The sequence below is a fragment of the Pinus tabuliformis genome, chromosome 2_1 (genome assembly GCF_031772625.1).
Source record: "Pinus tabuliformis cultivar Carrire ecotype Pingquan chromosome 2_1, CPIR1, whole genome shotgun sequence".
Taxonomy (NCBI): domain Eukaryota; kingdom Viridiplantae; phylum Streptophyta; class Pinopsida; order Pinales; family Pinaceae; genus Pinus; species Pinus tabuliformis.
The window spans coordinates 551,106,226-551,123,086 of NC_142299.1; the positions used below are offsets into that span (position 1 = coordinate 551,106,226).

At 35.2% G+C, this 16,861-nt stretch overlaps 1 pseudogene; it reads right to left on the reverse strand.

The window, feature by feature from the left end:
- Positions 1–7,090: 7,090 nt before the first annotated feature.
- The window catches only part of LOC149201548 (kinesin-like protein KIN-7A), a 170,140-nt pseudogene continuing 160,369 nt past the window's right edge, over positions 7,091–16,861 (reverse strand).

A 16,861-nucleotide genomic window follows, 5' to 3' on the forward strand; every position in this document is an offset into this window, starting at 1 on the left:
CTGTGCAAAATTTTCCATAATTATATCTATATAGAGATAATGAGAAACAATGAGGAAGTACTAAATAAAACATTTTGGACAGCTTATCTCTTTAAGGCTTGTGATAGGGATGAGAATGCCTAGATGTTTCGGAAATTAGGAGCAGGAGCTTGACTCTATCAGGGTCATTTTTTTAAATAATATGTCATCCATGACTATAAATAATTATAGTCGATTGAACCGTCATCAATAATTATGGTAGATTGAACATTCATCAATAATAGAGAGCTTTCTGATGAGTAATGCTTTATAAAACACACAAATATGTTTAGCACATGAATCAATATGCCACTCTGTCTTTGATTCTCATGAATTTAGTTTATTAAGTTTTTTAATTTAATAAATAGAGATTTTTTCTCCATTTTTCTTTTTAATTATAATCAGTTATGATGTTTATATTTTATAAGTATAATTGAATGGTTTGTTTTTTTGGAGATGTAAAAAAAAATTAGTCATGGTAAAAGTTGATTTGGCTGTGTAATGAGCTGGGGATGGATATTATAAATATCCTAATTTAACAGATAACAAACATTTCAACAAAAATAAATAAATATATATATATATATATATATATATATATATATAAATATATATATAATAATTTTGAAGAAAAAACACCTTATTTTATTAAAAAAACAAATTTACATTCTCAAATATATACTAAATAAATTTTTATTTGTTTTTATTTTTTTAATATTATACCTTAAATATGATGAAAATGAAAATTATTAATTAGAGTTTTTATAATTTTCGTGTTTCCCAATAATATAATACAATTTAATAATGCATTGTATAATATATTGAGGGTAGAGAACTTATATATTAACAAATTAGAAAAGGGAATTTTGTTATTATGAACTAATGTATATTAAAAAAAATTAATGTAAAAATATTGTCAGTTTTTTAAACAAATAATTTATCTTGAAAAGCATAAAAGATTCATGGAATAAATCATGAAAGTTTTATGGGATAAATCATGAGGGATTCATGTGATAAATCATAAGGCTTTAGGGAATAAATCATATAGTGATTTATGGATGTAGAAAAATATAGTTTTTTGTAACTTTGTATCTAATCATTGTAGTTTATGGGCAAAGCTAATGGTCAAATGAAAGAATATGAAATCAAGCCATAGAGAGTGAATATAAAGAAACAATGTTTTTTATTTGTATGTACAATATTTCTTGAATGAAAGAGTTTATGAGTAAATATAGATGCACGTACATACTTTGATTGATGGAATGGAGTTTCACACTTTTTGTGTATGAATTATCTACATGCATGATCGCTTGAAGAATTCTAGTTTGTGTGAGGACCAAGAACTAATATGAAATTTAGTTTTTGAATCAGTGTGTTATTTGAATATAATTAAGATGTTGAATGTTAGTTATATTGAGATTAATAAAGTATGTGCATAAGAGAAGACAATCCATATATGTGAGCAATTGTACCAGGAATAAACAAGATTGATAAGGCTTGTGTATAGCATAACTAGGTAGAATTCCCATTTCGAATTCCAACTAGATCAAGATGGAATTTTAGGTAAAAAACGAGATTGATAAGACTTGGGTATAGCATAACTAGGTAGAATTCCCATTTCAAATTCCAGCTAGAGCAAGATGGAATTTTAGGTAAAATCTATTCAGGTTCCAAATTTTGTAGAAGTCTTCATGGGTCAAAGTTGAGTTGCAAGAATATTTGAATTTTCGTACATCAAGTGGTATCAGAGCTAGATTTGGTGAAATTTGATAGATGAAGCTTTAATGTTTTAATGAATTTGAGAAGGAGATTATATTTGCAGGCTGAGCTCTTTGGAGGAGAAAGTCATTCCAGCATCAAAGGTTTGAGAAATCTAATTAAGGTAAATTTTTATATTTGTAATTTATATTGATTATTGTATGAATTGAAGTTCTATGTAGAAAGAACAATGAAGTTCTTTGGAAGGAAATCTACTTGGATAAGAGTAGAATGGATTTGGATGTGAAATCAATATGGTGAAGAAATTTCTTTGGATTAGGAAGAAAAATGGAGATTTGCAATAGTAGAGCCAACATTATTGAAGATAGCACCAGCAATATGCATGTTTAAATGAAGTTGAACATAGAGGTAAATTTGGTCTTCTGTTTTTTATAAATTTGTGAAAGGAATTGTTGATTATAGGTAGCAGAGACAAATATGTTTACAGTAGGAAGATTGTAACCAAGAACAAAGGAATTTCTTGAAGAATTGTGGAAAAGAACCTTTGTACATTCTAGTTGGGCTTGAAAGGAGGACATGTGGCTGTTCTCATAGGAAGTGAAGATATGCATAAGTCAAAAAGAAGCAAAGAAGCTCAAGAGGCTCTAGAGGAGAGAACCAAAGATACCAAAAGGCTAGGTTCAGAGATTACTTCGTGAGGTATTGTAACTTGTTATTGTAGATGCTTGAGTGCATTCTGCAAGTGGACAATGTAAAGTTCAGAACGGAAGAAGGAATATAACTACTAATATTCATATAATGGGTTCAGAGTGAAGCCACAATAGAAGAAAAGAAGATGCCAAAGAAAATGACACAAAGAGAAGAATCAGTCAAGAATAAATTGACCAAGAAGATTTTGAGATTAAAGTACTATTGTATGTACTAATTGAACTGCTACAGGAAGGTATGGAAGACAAAATGTACATATGGATTCCACGAAAGAAAGTGAAGTGCCCTTGGTTGCAAGTGAAGCTAAAGCACATGTTTCTTGGTTGGTTGAGGTGAGAACTCAGGGTAGTAGAAATGAAATTTCATTATTGTGAACCTGAATAAGGACCCATCCTTAGTGAATATGAGAAAAAATAAACTGATGAGAGCCAAGGATCTAACGATTTTAAAACTGATGAAATGTTCATGAATGTAGGTTATGAAGGTGTAGATGATGGAGAGTTGTCTTATGAAGGAAATACTAATGAAATTTCAATTAATGGAAGTGTGGATGAAATTCTTATACTAGAGCAAGGAAACCTTGGAGAGGAGGATGAAGAGAAAGAGATAATTACTACAAGTCTCTTGAACTATTTAGGAAGTTCAAAAAAACATGAGAAGTTGATGTCTGAGGCATCAAATAAGGGAACAAAGCCTTATGATTTTAATGATAACGATTTGTGTATGTTTGGAGGTTGCATAAACAAGGAAGAAAGCTAGTTGTTTGAAGTTGTCATGAAGATTGATGAAGATGACAAAAATATGCTTTGCAAAAGCATAACTAAAGAAAAAATCAGAATTTTTCTACTAGAGGATATGAAGCAAAATTTTCTATTATAGACAATCAAAGTGAATTTCATGTACAATTCATAAATGAAATTGTTTGTAAGTAGTTACAAGGACCCATTGGTGCAAATAACAGGGAAAAATTGACTAATGAATACAGTAAAAGGAGAGAGAAGATGAAGCATTCAGATGCAATGCTTGAGAGACATGAAGAATAATTAGAGTTATTGGAAAATTTGTTGGGAGGACTTGATCCACTAGAAGAGATTACAGCCAGAGATGAAACATGTTCTCAAGTGCCTAGCAACAAATGGATTCTTACAAGATTTAAATAACCAGATGTAAATTTTAATTTTGAAATTGATTATGAGGTTGTAGGAAGTGTTGATGAACATGAAAATATGATTAAAGAAATAGAATCTGAAATGTTTCCTAAAGATGAAATTAACCATCAAGTACAACATTAAAAAAAATGTTCAAAGGTTTTGAGGAAGAGATGATATTTTTAGAAAAATGGTTGGCAAGAGATACAGATAATGAGGGTTGCAGAGAGATTGCAAGCTCAACTGATTTTGAAGAACAACCTAGAGTTCCATATAATAGTGGCATGCATGAAAATAAAATTCAATAATTGGTGAGAAACAACATCAATGCCTTTCACCAAGAAGACAACAATATTTCCTGTTGTAAGAGAAAAAGAATAATAAATTCAATTGTCTTAAACATATGTGAAATATCTATGCTTGGGAGGAGGAGAAAGATTAGAATTCTGAAATTCTTATGCAAAATTTGAGAGAGGAAACAAAGAATTTCAACTAAAATCTAGATTGGATGTTGAAATAGAGAGGCTCCGGAAACTTATGATGAAAGTGTCAGAGAGGGTGCACATTGATGTAAGAAAGGAAGTTAGAAACAAAAGGAAAATTAATGTACAAGAGTGCATAAATAAGGTTAGTGTAAAGTTGAGAAACAAGTTTTGGAAGCTTGGGAATTGGAAGGTAGAAATAGGGAAGAAATTGAATAGGAGAATAAAGAAACAAATGATTAGCTATAGTACAATTTTTTGGATCCAGGAGGACTAGCTCATTAAAGTCTAATGACCAGGAGGTCATAAATTTTCTACCTTAGGAGTCTGATGTAGGAACATCTGAACTTCCAAGTCATAATTGTAAGCCTACAGGTAAATTTAATGGCCAAATGAATGTGAAATCAATCTATAGAGAGCGAATAAAGAGTGAATAGAGAGAAACAATGTTTATGAGTATTTTCATGTATAAGATTTATTGAATGAAAGAGTTTGTAAGTAAATATAGATATATGTACATACCTTTATTAATGGAATGAATTTTCATACTTTGTGTATATGAATTATTTACATACATAATTGATTGAAGCATTCCAATTTGTATGTGAATCGAGAATTAATATGAAATTCCGTCTATTAATGAGTGTGTTATTTGAATATAATTGAGATGGTGAATGTTATTTATATTGAGATTAATAAAATATGTGCATAATTCCTTAGAGAAGACAATCCATCTGTGTGAGCGACTGTAAGGAGAATAAACGAGATTGATAAGACTCGTTTACAACAAAACTGGGCAGAATTCTTGTTTGGAATTCCAACTAGATCAAGATGGAATTTTGGGTATAATCTATTGAGGTTCCAAATTTTGTAAAAGTCTCCATGAGTCAGAGCTAAGCTACAAGAAAAAATAAATTTTCCTGCATCAGTCATTAAAGCATTCTTATGGTTAAAACATTTTAAAGCATTTCAAGTAGTCATTTGTCACATATATTTTTCTATCAATTTTGTGTAAAGCTAACAATAATTTGTTGCAATTGTAAATTTAAATTTAAATTATGTAGTCTACATAATCCAAATGCTCAAAAAGATTTTTAAAGCATTATATCCATTTATATATTTAAAAATCAAATTTATAAGACAGATATATATGTATATATATATATATATATATATATATATATATATATATATATATATATATATATATATATATATATATATATATATATATATATATATATATATAATTTATAATATATATAACACCGGTATAAATCTATTTTACCTAAATTTTTAAGAAATATAAATAAATATTAAATGCATTTAAATACAAATTATTTTCAAATTTTGCATTCAAAAAGTTCTTTACGTATAAGAGTATCTTTTGTAAATTACCCAAAAATATACCTTTTTATGCCAAGGGATTAACATTGAATAATATTTCCTAGCAACGTACTTGGATGATAGGATCTATTCAGTGTTAAAATTGAAAATATTATTTGAGGTATGTTTCCTGACTAAGTGCAAATGAGGATTCAATGCTCGGAGATCTACAATGTAGATCATCAAGGACATGAAACATATCTTTTGATTTTCAATTGGTGATTTTCATGCATTGAATCCATATGTAAATAAGAGAAGTTGCATAGCAGCAAGTCGCTGCCATGAGCGGGCTTGAAGAAAAGAAACACCACCAGAAAGGTAAAGTAAGTAGGCTAGGATTGTTTCTTATTTGCCATAAGAGATCTCAGACCATTCCCATGCAGGTGACAACAGCATTGACATTGGTAATTTGCAGTCCAGCAGTTTCAGTGCACTACTCTACTAGGTACAAAATTATACATACATATAACTTGTCATTTTTGCAAATGCTGGCGTAGTCACTCCTATCCCTAGCCAACAGTCGACCCAACTATTTGATCACTCGATACAGGAAGGAGTGGTCCCACAAAGGTAACCCTGCATAGATCCGAATCCTCTAACTCAACCCAAGTTCTCTCAAATTGCTTCTCAGGAGCCAACTCCTTTTAAGTCTCCTGAGCATCAACCTGAATCATCTTTGGTTCACCGGATATGCTCTGATTAGTGTTATCCTTGCTTCTGCAACAACCTTGACTTTTTTCTCTAGTCTTGTTGGATCTAGGGAAGCCAAAATATGGCATCAAAATTGTTCATTAAGCTTCACCTTTAGTATGACTACCAACAATGGCAAGAAGATGATCAGAATGATTACTATAGGAAACAACTGAATCACAAACTATGGAAGAACCAGCAAGTTTTCCGGCAAAATAAAAACCATAAGAAAACTAGCCAACACGAGGGCCATGACAAGAAAAATATAAAAATTCTTAGTCTCATTCTTCTCTTTCGGAGCCTCCATAGGCCTAATGATCAGCAACAATAGGAGAAGTGAGCACTACAGAAGTGGGGAGAGTAGTAGCCGTATGACTAACCCTCTGCCTCTAGGGAAATTCTTGACACAAGTCACAATTATTCCAGTATTCACGAATTTCATGGAGCTTCCTCCGATGCATTGATACATGTACATCTGCCACATGGCAGGCTTTGCAACTCTACCAGTGACAGAGAGCCAAATCATGAGATATCCAGTAAGGTTCATTGCGGAACCCATAGTGAGAGCCACCATTGTCCCGATGCATTGATGGCTTGTACCTATGTATGATGAGTTACTTATAGATTTTATACTCAGATAGAGAGAGGAAGAGGATAAGTAGGCAGGCGCTCTATTATTAACTTAGATGACGGAGATCAATAGTATATTAAAGCTTGGATAGGGATTTCTTATTTTTATGGAGCTTGTTGTCATGTGCATAGGTATTTTCGAGATTGTCATGCCTATTAAAACCTTCTCCCCCTTCTCCTCGGACACACAAACAACCTTTGAAGATTTCATTTTCAAAGTGCTTCATGGGTGTTTTTCAGTGCATGTCTGACTTGCTAAAAGAGACAAGTGAACAACTAATTTCACATACCATGTAAAATCACTAGAAATCAGATATATGTGAAAGATCTGCCAAGCAACCTATACGAATTGATAACTCCAACTCTGTTGAATATTCTATTTGTCAAGAAGAAGGTGCAATATTCTACAAGTTTGGATGACTGATCGAGAGTCACATCATCGACATTTCTGTCATCTTGAACATTTCCATTTGTCTCCAGTTCCATCACCTGCATAAAATATAGATTATGTTGTCATGGCCCCTCCTTTCAAACAAATTAAAAAGGACTCTGGAACAAACGAAAAAATAAAAAACAAACTTCTGTAATCTTTCCACTCCATTTCTTGGAAAAAAAAACAAGCCAAACCTAGAACATTTACATGTTAAGTAAATTAGATATATGTGAGATCTCTTCCAGAGTTGTCTCACAATGCCACAAATGAAACACAATACTCTAGCAAAGGATGGTTGTGGTAAATTTCATGTGAGCATCCAATGTGAACACATCCTAAAGCTTTCAGAGAGACTGAGAGAATATGATATAACTTATGAAATCCCCCAGCCAGTACAATGTACATCAAGCAAGATGCAGAAAGACCTAAGACCTGAAACTATATATAATAGGATTGTACTTCAAAAGAATCTTGTGCTGAAATTAAGGATAGAAAAAGATATAAAGAAACCTTTTAAGTTTTAACCAATCAAACAGAGATTTCTTTTTCGAAAGTACTAAAGAGCAAACAGTTTGGAGTCTTACCTGGCAAGCAAGAAGCTGCTTCTGGTATTGAAGCTTGGCCACGCGCTCTTTGAGCTCGGTGACATAAGAGCGAATATTATTAATATTCTCTTCAGCAGCAACCTTGAACATATTCTTAACATTTTTTATGTCAAAAGAAGCACTTCGTTCAAGCATTTCAGTGTTGTCTGTGGATAACACATTGCCTTCTTTACCCTCATTTTTATGAAAAAGATTCTTCCTCAAGCTCCCGGGTCTCTTCCAACTAGCTGTTTCTGGTGGAGTGTTTTCGTTATGCCCAAAACTATCTGTCACCCAAGAAGAGGGAGAGGATGGAGGGCTAGTCATTATTTCAGCTATACAACTTCTACTCCTTGTTAGTTGTGGAGCTCTACTGAAATCCGATAATCTAACCTCATTGGGAAGAGGAAGTACAAGATTTTCAATGGACTATTGCACATTCTAAAGCTGCTCTTCCAATGCAACAATTGTTGCATCAGTATTAGTTAATTTGTGGAGATCCCTTAAGCCATTCAGTCTTGAAATCTCTTCCTTGAGTGTTGTATCTACTAGGCTTCTCGAAGCAGTTTATTCTGTGCTTGAATTTTCTTCCTTATTCTTCTCACTATAAAAGAGCTTCTTCTTGATGTTTTTGAATGCTTTGCTGATAAAAAATTTCACTGCTTGTCTGACTCACTATTCCGTTGTCAGAGTTATGTATTTTAGGAAATTGCAAGTCATCTGAACCCATATCATGCCATGTGCTAGATTCATCTGACACTGCACATTCATCTTCATAAGAGTTTATTTTCCAAGCAAGAGTATGACTGGGATTAATTGAGTACTGAAAAAAAAGAGAAATAGAAATAAGTTTTGCATCCCTGAAAATGGCTGAGAATAGCTTACATCTAGCTTAAGATATGAAAAAAACTAGTTACCCATATTCTTGACCCTTGACTGCTAGCAATGCTCTGAAGCAGGTCCTCAAATTGGCTTTATGCAACATCTCTTTGTTGAGTCAGCTTCTTGATCTCTTGGGCCATCTAGAATATTAGGCAACATCAAGCCCCTCATCAGAGCAAGAATCACTGAATTTTATCCACACGGATACAGAGTTGACTAGTTCAAATAAAGAGTGTAGATTAGCTAGGTTTATAGTAAACATGGTGAACATCACAGAATAATTATCGGAGTGCTCAGGGGCTCGTAATTCATTTTCAAGCCTGGCCACTTATTTTTTCAAGTGCTTCAATAATGCCTTGTCTGACATAACTACATTGACATGTGCACTAGTCGCAACTTCCTTTGCACAGCTAGCAAAGAAGAGAGTATTCTGTCACTATTCAACATGGCTCCATGCAGGACTCAACGTACATATCATTGTTGTCCTTGCATTGCCTCCCAATGCATGTTGAATAATTTGGATGAGTTTAGAATCTCGGTATGGAATGTGACCATTCCTAGTTTTATTGTTTCCACTCTAACAAAAGTAGTTGACAAATTTGATCAATACAAACCAGAAGAACATCTAAGTTTGAAGCCATAAATACTGTCAACAATTCATAATATTTTTAGAAACATAGATAATGCCAGTGTTCTTCATCCTTGATGTCTAAAATAATTTTTTTGACAGAAATTGGAACCTAATATTATACAGAATGATGTCAAATGTCAACACTAAAAACAGAAGAGGAAAGGGTAGAAACAGACCTGAGCTTCCTGATCACAGTGCCCAAGGTAAGCAAGTTGTGATTAATATGGCAACCTTCCTTCAATCTAACTCCTGCTGAAAGAGATTGAGATGCGCGCTCACTCCCTGCAAGATCAACAAGGTTCTGTACAAAATTGTCAACTTCATTTACTAAACTAAGACATACATGAAGATTCATACGAATAGAGGAATAGTAAGCATACCAAACTCGCGACTAAAGAGCTCGAGGTGTTGTCTTCTGGTCATGTTTCTCGAACAGAGCTTTCAATTTTCTATAGAAGAGAAGAGAATCCAACAGTCAACACATATCTGCAGAAACTAATTTAACATTTAATGTGAGAAAAAGAGAATACGGACCAGTCTAACAATTTGATGAGATCTGGAACTTGCTTCGTTCAGTGAAGTCTCCCCGACCTGTCTGTGAGCTGCAGAAAAACTAAGCCAATTGATTGAATAAATAATGATTATAATAATAAGCCTTAAAAATTATACTCAAAATCTTTTGCAGATGATCTTTGTCCTGCACCCTTTCTTCAACCAATTTCTCCACAACTATCCCCCTTTGTTAATAATACAATAAACATGAGGCAGGGGCAAAGAAAATTGCAATGTTGAGAAAGAAAACCAAAAATATGAGGAAACTAGCAAATGCCCACCTCTGGATCATCCAGAATCCGAAGAGGGCCATTGTTCTCAGAAGAAGCGAGGAGATCATTCACCACTTTGTTATAAATTTCCATTGCAGAAAACTTCAAGACAAATACTCATTCCAAGTGCTGCAACATCACATCAATTGTCCTCGCCATTACAATGTGGAGAATAAAACACAGTGAGGAAGCAAAAACAAAAAATAAATCTAGCCCCAATACCTTGTCAATATACTTGTAAATATCCATCATGGCATGATCTGTGATGCCCCTCATCGTATATGTCTTTCCACTACTGGTCTACCCATATGCAAATATTGTTGTTGCAACAACCACATGTATCAATGCCACCATTGCCAGATTTTGGGATTTGGGTTTAGATAGGGAGAATGAGCTAAGAAGTGAGAGTTTAGATTAACTCACCATTGAGACTGCTGAGAGTAGAAAGAGCCACCTCCTTTGCCCCATCCTCATACACCTCATCTGTTGAGGCTTCACTCCCAAATACTCTATCTGCAATGTGCATTCCCAACAATTTCATTTATACATACAAACAAATTCTTGTCAATTACAAAAATGAACCAGAATCAGAAACAGAAACAGAATAAGAAAAGAAATTTTACCAAATGAATATGCAGTTGGAAACAAAGATCATTCACTAGTGTTTTATCATTAATGCATTCCCAGTCTGAAACATCCCTTCTGGCGATCTCCTTCTCACTCAATGGTCTCACTCGAATACTCACAAATATCTTCTCCTCTTCCTCACCCACTCATTTCTCCCACAACCCCTCCTCCCCTTCCATTGTCTCCCACCTCACCTACTCCACTTATTCTCATTTCATCTACATTTTGCACCTGCTCCTGCTCCACCTCCCCCTCCACTGATTTATATACACATATATTTCACAGACTCACTACCTGTATTGCCAATATGAGAAATTCGATACCACATCCCATATGCATTCATTATCAATCACCTGCTAGCTCACATGCATCACAACAAAAACATGGACAATGCAACAGAGGAAAACGGGAACGGGAAGGGGCACCGAAATGGCACCACAATATTTAGTGTCTGTTGGCAGTAAATGTGAAGAAATGCAGGAGAAATCAACCCCCACACCCTCCCAAGAATGTAGATTTAAATTGGACAAACATTATAAGACTTGACATACTCACGACATAAGCAATCCGCACAAAATGACATGTATTTTCTCTGGCAGTAGGTTCTTTGGGTGCACCAAATGTCACCAACTAAATGGGGCAAATGGCAATGGCAATTGGAAAGCTTGGGATCCTTGAGACCTTTCAATACGAGTCAGACAATCTCCATCAACAAGCTCTGCAGTAGATGCAATGTATCCTTACAACCAGTCAAGCAGTTTGAGGCCTCCTTGCTATGATGGATTACTTTACCAAACTAAGGGCCCTTAGTTCTTATTGGGCTTCTCAAAACTGAATTCAACAGCCAAGATCTTTTGGACTTTTAGTTAAGCGATTTGCATCCATGATTTCCCCTAAATCCTATCGAGAGCATGTAGAGCATGTAATTGAAAAGATAAAAATGTTGAAAATGAAGTTCACAGCACATACAGGAGGTAGTAATCCCGTGGTTGCATCATGGATATCTAATCAAATTAATAATCTATATTTAGATCTATAATCTATTGATAACCTATAATTTTATAAAAGAAGACAAGTACTAAATAAAGTGCATTCAATCTACAACAATATTTTGACATGCATTTTGACAGACGTCATTAAGTAAGGTTACACGTTTTCTTTCCTATCATTCATGCCATAGCCATATATTTTCGTGGCACTGCCTCTCTTCAGGTCGCAACATCGAAGTATCAAGCAAGTCTAGGTCTGTTTCATTTCATCTCCCAACTTGGGTTTATTCGAGCCATCCTAGCCAATTTTCGAAGCCAACTTTCCAGAGAGCTTCCATGGCATCCAACAGGTCGTAGTCAGTCGAGATGGCTTTTGAGTTGGGGCGAGCAGTGACCAATTGGGCAATGTAGGAGAGGGGAACCAGATCCCTTAAGGCAGTGATTGTTCCTCTGAGAGGAAAATTGGGTGTGATATTATAGTCCATGAGCTTTCTCAGAGCATCAAGAATTTCCCATCAGATCCCTGAGTAGCCTTGCATCAAGGTGTTTGTCCGAACCAGCATGGGTGCCTTCGTGTATTCTGCAGGCACGCACAAACGTTCCTTCCCCACGCATCCAAGGTAGCATCCTCGCCCATTTGAAAATGGTATTTGCATAATGGGTTCAGTTGTTTGTCTCACCCTACCACATATATATCACCCTACCACATACGCTTGTGCTGGTGGTGCTTACTCAGGTGGTGGTGCTTCCTTTGCTACTTGTGTTGGTGGTGCTTACTGTTGCTATTAAAATCATGGCTATATTTGCAAGCCAAATGATCAAACTACTACTGTTGCTTGTGTTGTTTGTATTCTTGAGGCCCTCATATCTGGATTTGAAGGAAGCAGAAGCCAAACTACACGTGGGTTTTACAGAAACAACTATCTAGAGGTAGAGGTTTTTTGAAACATAGATCATGTGAACTTACCACAATAATGTAGTAATGGAAGCATGTCCAGCCCATCGTCACATGGTAACTGTTGGGTCCCTATAATACTAGTGATTACCCCATTACTATTGTAGTTGTACCCCTTATTAATATTGTTGTGCCCCTATTATCCCCATATTGTTATTACTATGCCCCATAGAATCCCTCTATTGTTATTTTTGTGGCTTTATATTATTATTGTTAGGTCGGCTGGGTTATATTGTGACTCCTTAGACTCCTATATATAGAAAGGAGGTTTTGTCATTTGAATCATCCAAGAATTGTTCATTTATGTAATGTAAAGGAGGTTGCCCCCTCGAAGAGGCTGAATTCTAAGGCGTTGATCTATCTTTTCTATCTTTTTCTTGAGCTAGTTTCATAACATTTGGTATCAGAGCTTTGGATTCTAGGGTTTCGCTGCTCCAAACAGGTCATCGTGGAATTTTCGCTATAACTTTTTTTCTGTGACATTTCAGAAGTTGCAAAAAAAACCCATTTGAGAAGAAATCGTGCTGAACCTCGGGTCCAAATTTCAGAGCTATTCGTACTATATTTGTGGTGATATGATCTGAGGAAATTGGTATTTTTGCATACTACTGAATTACATTCCAAACAGGTGACCTGGGGAAAAGCGTCATAAATTTCTCTCTGGGGATTGGATTAAAATTTCGTAAGAAGGTACAAAAAGAGGACGGACTGTAGTTTCTTGTATGCATTTTTCAGATCCAAAGGTCAAAACAGTGACTCGTGGCACGTCGTACAAGTTCACTCTACTGAACTAGTCTATAATCAAGTCACTGTGGGATATTTCGCATAACTCTTCCTTGGAGAATCCAATTTGGGTCAAACTTGTGGCATTGGAAATAGGACATGAGGGCTACTGCAGGTCACAAATTCAGATCTAAATGATTGGAAAGTACAAAGATACATCAGAAGCAATATCAAGCTCCTACAAAGTGAAAAAATGTGTGTAGATTTTCTTAAATTTTTGCTTAAGCTTGGTTTGAAAATTTATTTTGAAGGAATTCAAAGGGAATAGTAGAGCATTATTATCGGTAACTAATGCCCCAAGGAAAGAAAATGCAAACACCTAGTAAGGAACCTGAAAGCTCTAGCATGACTCATGAAGAAGAGGAAGAAATGCAACATGATATATCAAAATTACAAGACCAAGTGCAAAAATTGTCCCTTGCACAAAAAGGAACAGAATCTAAGATGGATGGTTTAAAGAAAGGCGTAGAAGCTAAGATGGATTGTTTAAAGAAAGGTGTAGAAGCTAAGATGAATGACGTGGAAGCTAAGATGGATGATTTGAAGATAGATTTGAAGGCAGACATGGAAGAATTGAAGATAAATATGAATAAGTTGCTACAAGAAAGGGTCACTAATGGTGAAAGGGTAGTAAAGGAAACTCATGATGAGAACAAAAGAAATTTTAATCATGATTCCATAGACTCTAATTTTGGATCAAAGACCCACCATATTCCAAAAATCGATATGAGGAAGTTTGATGGCAAGGATCCTCCAACATGGATATTACAGATGGAGCAATTTTTCGATCTCAATAATGTGCAAAACACACAAAAGGTACGTATTGCAACTTTATATTTGGAACCAAATCAGTTTGTATGGTATCAATGGCTTTGCTCTCGTAAACAATTTATCACTTGGGCAATTTTTACGAAAGAATTGATAGCACATTATGAAGATACAAAAAGCAACACTTTTTTTAGCCAATTGATAAGTCTCAAACAAAAGGGTTCAATAATGGAGCACATTGAGGAGTTCCAAAAATTGAACATAAGGGTAAAAGATATTCCAGAGGAGCATAGGATTGATGTGTTCATAGGGTCTTTAAAGGATAATATCCAACATGATGTTCACCTTTGGGAACCTGATTCATTAGAGAAGGCATTCAGGTTAGCAAGAAAAATGGAAAGCAAAATTATGGCAACCAGAAAGCATACCACTCACAACTATAAAGACAGAAGTGTTGTTGCCGCTAGTCTTCCACAACCTATAAGGTTGACACCACAACAATTGGAAGAAAAAAGAGCAAAAGGGCTTTGTTACAGTTGTGATAGCAAATACACTAAAGGTCATAAGTGTGCTGAGAAGAAATTATTCTACATAGATTGTGAAGAGGAAGAAGAAAAGGAGCAAGAAAGGTCAAAAGAAGAGGATATACTCCAGGAACAAAGCCTAGATAAAGAAGAAATGAATCCGACCATATCTTGTAATGCATTGGCGGGAATTACCACTCCTCAAACCATCAAGATAGAAGGACAAATCAAAAAGAAAAAGGTAATAGTGTTGATTGATTCAGGAAGTACCCACAATTTTATTCATTGTAAGGTAGCAAAAGAATTGAATTGCTTCTTATATCCAGCACCAGAGTGTCAAGTGATGGTTGCAAATGGAGGAACAATAAATTGCTCTGGAAAGTGCCATAATATCAAGCTATCCATGGGAGAATATGTATTGACTAGCCCAATGCTTTCCATTCCAATGGGAGGTGCTGATGTTGTACTAGGAGTCCAATGGCTACAATCCTTGGGTACAATAGCTTTTAATTTTCAAGAACTTTTCATGAAATTTTCTGTGGAAGGAAAGGAAGTTGAATTAAGGGGTATTGCAGGAAAACTGGGAAAGATAATCAGCTCTAACGGTATGAAAAAGCTTCTAAAAAAGGAACAAAGAGGTGTAATTGCACAATTATGTTCGCTAGATGTTTCCACATTGGAATCATCTATTTCTCCAGATCTCCAAAAAGTCTTGGACAATCATTCCAAGGTATTTGAGACTCCCAAAGGTCTCCCACCTATTCGTGATCATGATCATGCTATTCATCTGATTCCAGGAAGTGTTCCTCCAAACATCAGGCCGTACAGATATCCCTATACCCAAAAGAGTGAAATTGAACGTATGGTTGCAGAAATGCTAGAGGCTGGTATAATTCAACCAAGTCAAAGTTCTTTCTCTACTCCAGTAGTATTGGTGCACAAGAAGGATGGATCATGGCGCATGTGTCCGGATTATAGGGAGCTCAACAAGCTCACTATTAAAGATAAGTTTCCCATTCCTGTCATTGATGAATTACTGGATGAATTGCATGGATCAATTTACTTCACCAAGTTGGATCTTCGTTCAGGATATCATCAAATCAAAATGAAGATTGAAGACATTCCGAAAATAGCATTTAGAACTCATGAGGGTCATTATGAATTTTTGGTCATGCCTTTTGGCCTTACCAATGCACCTTCAACATTTCAAGGTTTGATGAATTCAATTTTCAAACCATTCCTTAGAAAATTTGTGTTAGTATTTTTTGATGATATACTAATCTACAGCAAGTCTTGGAAGGATCATGTTGAACATGTTGACAGGGTGCTACAACTATTGGAGGAGAAACAATTATATGCAAAAAGATCCAAATGTTTCTTTGGAGTACAAGAGGTGGAATATCTGGGTCATATTGTATCTCATGAAGGAGTTAAGGTAGACCCTAGCAAAATTAAAGCCATTAAGGAATGGAAAATTCCCACATCCATAAAGCATCTGCGAGGATTTCTTGGGTTGACAGGGTATTATCGCAAGTTTGTTAAGAATTATGGGAGAATAGCAGCACCTCTAACAACATTATTGAAGAAAGATGCATTTTCATGGACTCCAGAAGCAACAAAGGCCTTCGAACATCTTAAAGAGGCAATGTGCCAAGCACCAGTCTTAGCTACACCGGACTTCACAAAAACCTTTATTGTGGAATGTGATGCTTCAGGAAATGGAATTGGTGTTGTTTTAATGCAAGATGAAAGACCCATTGCTTTTGAAAGTCGTCCAATCAAGGGAAAGTTTTTACACAAAGCTATTTATGAGAAGGAAATGTTGGCAATACTCCATGCACTTAAGAAATGGCGACCCTACCTAATGGGAAGACACTTCAAGGTAAAAACGGATCATGATAGCCTTAAATACTTTTTAGAACAAAGATTATCCTCTGAAGAGCAACAAAAGTGGGTCACAAAGATGTTGGGTTATGACTTTGAAATCATCTACAAAAAAGGGAAGCAAAATGTGGTGGCAGATGCACTCTCAAGAAAGGATGAGGATGTGGAAGCATTGTTGTGCGCCATTTCTATTATC